This window comes from Loxodonta africana, chromosome 4 (assembly GCF_030014295.1).
Source record: "Loxodonta africana isolate mLoxAfr1 chromosome 4, mLoxAfr1.hap2, whole genome shotgun sequence".
NCBI classification, from domain to species: Eukaryota; Metazoa; Chordata; class Mammalia; order Proboscidea; family Elephantidae; genus Loxodonta; species Loxodonta africana.
In genome coordinates, this window is record NC_087345.1 from 158473929 (window position 1) to 158479928 (window position 6000).

Here is a 6000-nt window from a genome sequence, read left to right on the forward strand (position 1 = left end):
CAGGATATATTATTATTCGTTGGCAATTCCTTTCTTTCAAGATTTTTATGTATGTCATCCCATGGCCTTCTTGCCTGCATGGTTTCTGCCAAATAATCAGAACTTAGTCTTATTGTTTCTCCTCTGTTTGTGACTTTTCATTTTTCTCCCACTGCTCTCAGGGTTCTTTCTTTGTCTTTGGTTTTAGCAAGTGTCAGTATAATATGCCTTGGTGATTTCGCTTTGGGGGTATATCCTATATGAGCTTCTTGGGTAGTCAGCTATTCATCTTTCATGATATTAAGGAATTTTTCTGTCAGCAGTTCTTCAGTGGTCCTCTCTGTGTTTTCTGTTTTCTCTCCTGTTTATAGAACTCTAATCACTCACAGATTTTTGCTTTTGGTTGTATCCCACATAATTCTCAAGGTTTCTTCATCTTTCTTTGTTCTTTTTTCTGATTTTTTCTCAAACAGAAGTGTATCCAAGTATTTGTTTTCAATTTCACTGATTCTGTCTTCCATCATTTCAAACCTGCTCCTCAGCCCTTCTATGACAGTGTCCATTTCTGAAATCTTGTTGTTTATCTTTTGGATTTCTAATTGTTGTTTTTGTATGATTTCTAGTTGTGTACGTATTTTGGCATTTTGTTCCTGTATCATTATCCTGAATTCTTCCATTTTTTTTGTTTGTGTTTTCCATGAATTTGTCTATTTTTTCCTCATTTTTGTCTGCTTTTTGCTTCAACTCTTGGATAGATCTGCATATTAGCGATTTGAATTCCCTATCAGGTGGTGCATGTGCCTTTTCTTCTACTGGAAAGTCATCTGGTGTTTTATTTTGGACACCTACTAGAACCATCCTGTCCTTTTTTTTTTTTAATGTTTTGATATTGTCTACTGTCTTTGGGACATTCAGTAATTATTTTCTTCATTTATTGATTGCAGTTTTTTTTTGTTTCCTCCTGTTTTTTGTTTTATTTGGTTAAGTCCAAGCAGGCAGTCTGTGCATTCTTCGTTGTTTGCTCATCTGTGGGCACAACGCTTTTCACCTCCTTGTCCAGTGGGCTGGACCACCTGCTCAGCTGTGGTGCAGCAGGGCATGTCCAGCTGAAAGGGAGGGGCTGGGATGGGTTGTTTGTGGCAAGTAATAGGGCTGACAGGGCGGGCCTGGAATCAGTGCAGAGAAAGTTCCAGTAGGCTGTGTCTGTGCTGCTTGGGGGTGTGATGTTCAGTGCATGGTGTAGGTAAGGCAGGAAGGAGGGCAGAGGTTGTGATGTGTGGAGCTAAGATGGGTATGGGAAAGAGGAGAAAGAGCAGCCCCCTCTGCAAAAAAAAAGGAGTGCTGAGGGAGCTTGCCATTGGAGTGGAGAGATGAGAAACCCAGAAATGGAGAAAAACAAAAAGGAAATAAAAAATAAAAAGAGAATAAATAAATAACGATTAGAAGAAAAGAAAAGCCCCCAGGGATCCCACCAGTGTGGCTGTGAAGATTAGGGAAGGTGCTCCAAGGCTGTGCAGTACAGCCTGACTAGAAGGCATAGAGATGTCACACAATGCCAGGAGTTCAGGAGACAGGAAAAAAAGGTAAGTATAGAGAGACAAGAAACTGAGAAATGAAGAAAGAGAAAAAGGAAAGAAAAGAGAAAAAAGAAATGTCACCAAGGATCCCACTGACACGACTGCACAGACTGAGGAGGTGGTTCCCAAGCTGCACAGTACAGCCTGGCTAGAAGGGGCTCCCAAGCCATGAAAAGAAAAGCAAACAAAGAAAACGAAACAGAACAGAACAAAACAAAACCAGAAAGAAAAAAAAAAGCCTTGGGATACCACCAACATGGTGACGCAGGCTGGGGAAGCAGTTCCCCAATCAAGTGGCACTTTGCAGCTGTTCAAGAAGAAGCAAAAATGGCAGATGGAGCCAGGTATTCCAGAGAAAAGAGGGCAGAGGGAGGTGGTGAGGGGCACACAGAAGAAACCAAAAGAAGCAGAAAAAAGCAACATCAGCAACAAACATATAGCACTGAGGGAGCCGGCCACTGTGGGCGGAGTGAATTCAAGTGGCACAGTGCTGAAGCCAGTGCCTTCTGGCCAAAAGATTGTGGCAGGCTGGAAGCAGAGGGGGCTGAGCTGGAGTGAAAAAGGGTGGGGGGTTGGAAAGCTTATATTGCTGGTTACCAGGTGCTCTGTCTCCTGCTGGGAGCCCCATGAAGCTGCTTTCCTGTACTCCACGTCCACTGGTCCAATGTGGGGGGGGGGGCAGATCCAAGTGGCATGGACCCCGCACTTCCAGGCCAGCTGAGCAACTGCAGCCAGCTGTGAAGCAGCAGCGGTCAAGCAGGGAGAAGGATGGGGGTGGGAAATCATATATCACTGGTTACTGGGTGCTCTCTCTCCTGCTGGGAGCTCCGTGAGGGTTCTTTCACATACACCCTGTCCACCAATCTCTGACAGGAGTCCAAGATGGCAAAACCATGCTTCATTAACTGATAGGGGGCTTCTGCAAGTATCTCTCCTAGCTCTCTCTTCTCTGTCAGTTTCTTATTCCATTCGATGTTTGGTTGAGTTCTTTGTCTCTTCGTTTGATGCTTAGGGTTTCTGGATTGATGTTTGTCTCTGTTTTACTTAGTTTTTCAGGTCTTTGCTGTGGATGGATGGTGTGGTGCTTCTGTCTATAGTGCCATGTTGGCTCCGCCTCCTCAGTAGTTGTGTCTTTAGAAAGCCATTTCACCATTTTATCAAGTCAGCTGTTTCGGGAAGATGGGGAACACGGTAAGACCAGTGAATTCCATGAGCATAGGCCTATTGCCATACTTCACTTACTGTAAAGTGAGTCTCTTCATCCGAGGTAATGCTGTGTGTGATACCATGTTGGTGGATAAGGCATTCTGTAAGTCCATGGATGATAGTTTTGGCAGAAGCATTGCAGACAGGGAAGGCAAATTCATATTCAGAGTAAGTTTCTATCCCAATAATAACAAAATGTCGCCCTTTCCACCCTTTCCATAATGGAAGCAATCCCACCTGCTACAGGTCATTGGCTGATCGCTTTCAGGAATTTTGCCATACCAAGGACTCAGTGTTGGTCTCTGCTGCTGGCAGATTGGGCACTCAGCAGTGGCTGTACCCAAATTCACCTGGATGACTGGAAGTCCACGTTGCTGAACCCATACATAACCTCCATCCCTGCCACCATGGCCATTTTATTCATGAACCCATTGGACAATGATAGGAGCGGCTAGGGAAAGGGGATGACTCGTTTTCACAGAATATGTCATCCTATCCACTTATTATTTTTATCCACTTGATTTTTAAAATACTCTTCTACTGAGGTTACCCTTTGGTAAGTGTTCACATGAGACGCAATATTTTCACTTTTTTGGCCCATTAAGAGAAGTTTATCCACATACATGTTCCCCATACCTCCTTGTCACCAGTTTTCCAATCACATCCCTTCCAAGTCCCTGACCATCTTGCCAAATGATTGGCCACAGCCCATGAATCAGCACACAGTTGCACATATGGCAATTTCTCCTTCTTATCAAAGTGAACAAGCAGGTGCACTGTTCAAAAGTTCTGCCCATTGGGAGAATTTCCCTTCACCATTGTCCTTCAGGGAGGTCCCAGAAAAGTGCAGCAGTGCTGCTGTTGTTCACTCTTGAGTGATGCCTTCATGCCACACAGAACCATCTGTAATCCTGGCACATAGATTCTCTTCCTCAGTCAACTGATCATAAGGAACTCCTCGTGAGGCCACCATATGTGAAGATTGGGAAAGAGAAGGTCATGTGACAGGAGTGGAGAACATGGGCATGGGCCACTTCCTCATGCTACTTACTTGTGCCTTCAGTCCTGCTCTGGCCCAATCTTGTAGATATAACTTTCATTTAATGATGGTGTACAATCCAAATTTATGACTCTGTGGACCAGAAAACACCCAAATCATAACGGGCAGTTCAGGTAGAATGGTGACTTGGCGTTCATCTCTACTAAGATCCATTAACAAGCCAAATGCTGTTTCTCAAAAGAAGAGTAGTTATCTGCAGAGGATGACAGGAGTTTGTTCCAAAATCCTAAGGCTCTGCACTGTGATTCACCAATAGTTTCCTGCCAAAGACTCCAAACAGCATCTCTGCCTGCCATTGACACTTCAAGCACCATTGGATCAGCTGGATCCTATGGCCTAAGTGGTAGAGTGGCTTGCACGGCAGCCTGAACTTGTTGCAGAGCCTTTTCTTGTTCTGGGCCTCACTCAAAATTAGCAGCTTTTTGAGTTACTCGATAAATAGGCCAGAGTAGCACATTCGAATGAGGAAAATGTTGCCTCTAAAATCCAAAGAGGCCCACCAGGCATTGTACCTCCTTTTTAGTTGTAGGAAATGAAACAACTTATCCTTCACTTTAGAAGGAATATCTCGACATGCCCCACACCACTGGACCCCTAGAAATTTCAGTGAGGTAGAAGGCACCTGAATTTTTGTTGGGTCAATTTTCCCACCCTCTAGCATGCAAATGTGTTACAAATAAGTCCAGAATTATTGACACATCTTCTTTACTAGGTTTAATCAGCATAATATCATTGATGTAATGGACCAGTGTGATGTTTTGTGGAAGGAAAAGGTGGTCAAGGTCCTTGTAGACTAAATTAGAGACATAAGGCTGGAGAGTTGATATACCTCTGAGGCAGTATAGTGAAGGTATATTGCTGGCCCTGCCAGCAGAAGGCAAACTGCTTCTGCTGGTCCTTTGAAACAGGTATGGAGAAAAAGTCACTAGCTAGATAAATAACTGCATACCAGATACCAGGAGATATATTAATTTGTTCAAGTAATGAAACCACCTCCAGAACAGCACCTGTAATGGGAGTCACCACCTGGTTAAATTTACAATAATCCACTTTCGTTCTCCAAGATCCATCTGATTTTTGCACAGGTCATATAGGTGAGTTGAATGAGGACGTGGTGGGAACCACCACTCCTGTATCCTTCAAATCCTTGATGGTGGCAGTAATCTCTGCAATTCCTCAAGGTACATGATATTGCTTTTGGTTTACCATTTTCCTAGGTAGGAGGAGTTCTGTTGGTTTCCACTTGGCTTTTCCTACCATGATAGCCTTGATTCCACTTGCAGATATCCAACATGGAGGTTCTACCAGTTGCTGAATATGTCTATTCCAGTTATGCATCCTGGAACTGAGGAAATCACTACAGGGTGGGTCCGGGGATCCACTGAACCCATCGTGAGATGAACCCTGAGCTAAGACTCCATTAATAACCTGACCTCCATATGTCCCCACTCTGACAGGTGGGCCATGGTTGTGTTTTGGGTATCCTGGAATTAGTGTCAGTTCAGAGTCAGTATCCAGTAATCCCTGAAAAATCTGATTATTTCCTTTTCTGCCAATGAACAGTCACTCTCATAAAAGGCCATAGATTCCTTTGGGGAAGGCTGGGAGAAACATACATTTTGGAAGTGCAGTGAGGTCCTTCCTCAAGTGAATATGGCCTCCTCTCCATTCAAGGGATTGTGGGTCTATAAATTGGCTCAAGTCTGCAAGTTGATTGAGGAGCTATGGCTCTCTATCCTGGTGATTTGAGGCAGACTGCAGTTCACTTGACCTAGATTCTTCCACTTGTACAGATCAAGTAAATATTTAGTAGATTTTTCATCTGTTTCACTCCTAGGGACACCACGAATAATTAGCCAATGTCATAAATCCATATGAGTTAGACCATTCTAATTACTGCTTTGACTCTGCTGTCCATTACGGTAAACATGCCCACTTTGTCTTTGTAGATTGAGTGGTGTCACTTGGTCCTTACTACCATGGGGTCTAATCAGCCCCACTGTAGTTAGGTGTCTTAATTCAGTTAGGACAGTTCCCACTGTCAAATCTGACACATAAAATAGCAATCACAGCAGTCTTCAAGGAGACTGAGCCTCCCTTCACAAATTTGTTCCTCACCATTTTGGTGAAAGGTGTGTCTTCTGGGCGTGGGTGGGTTTGTGGGTCCAACCGGATAAA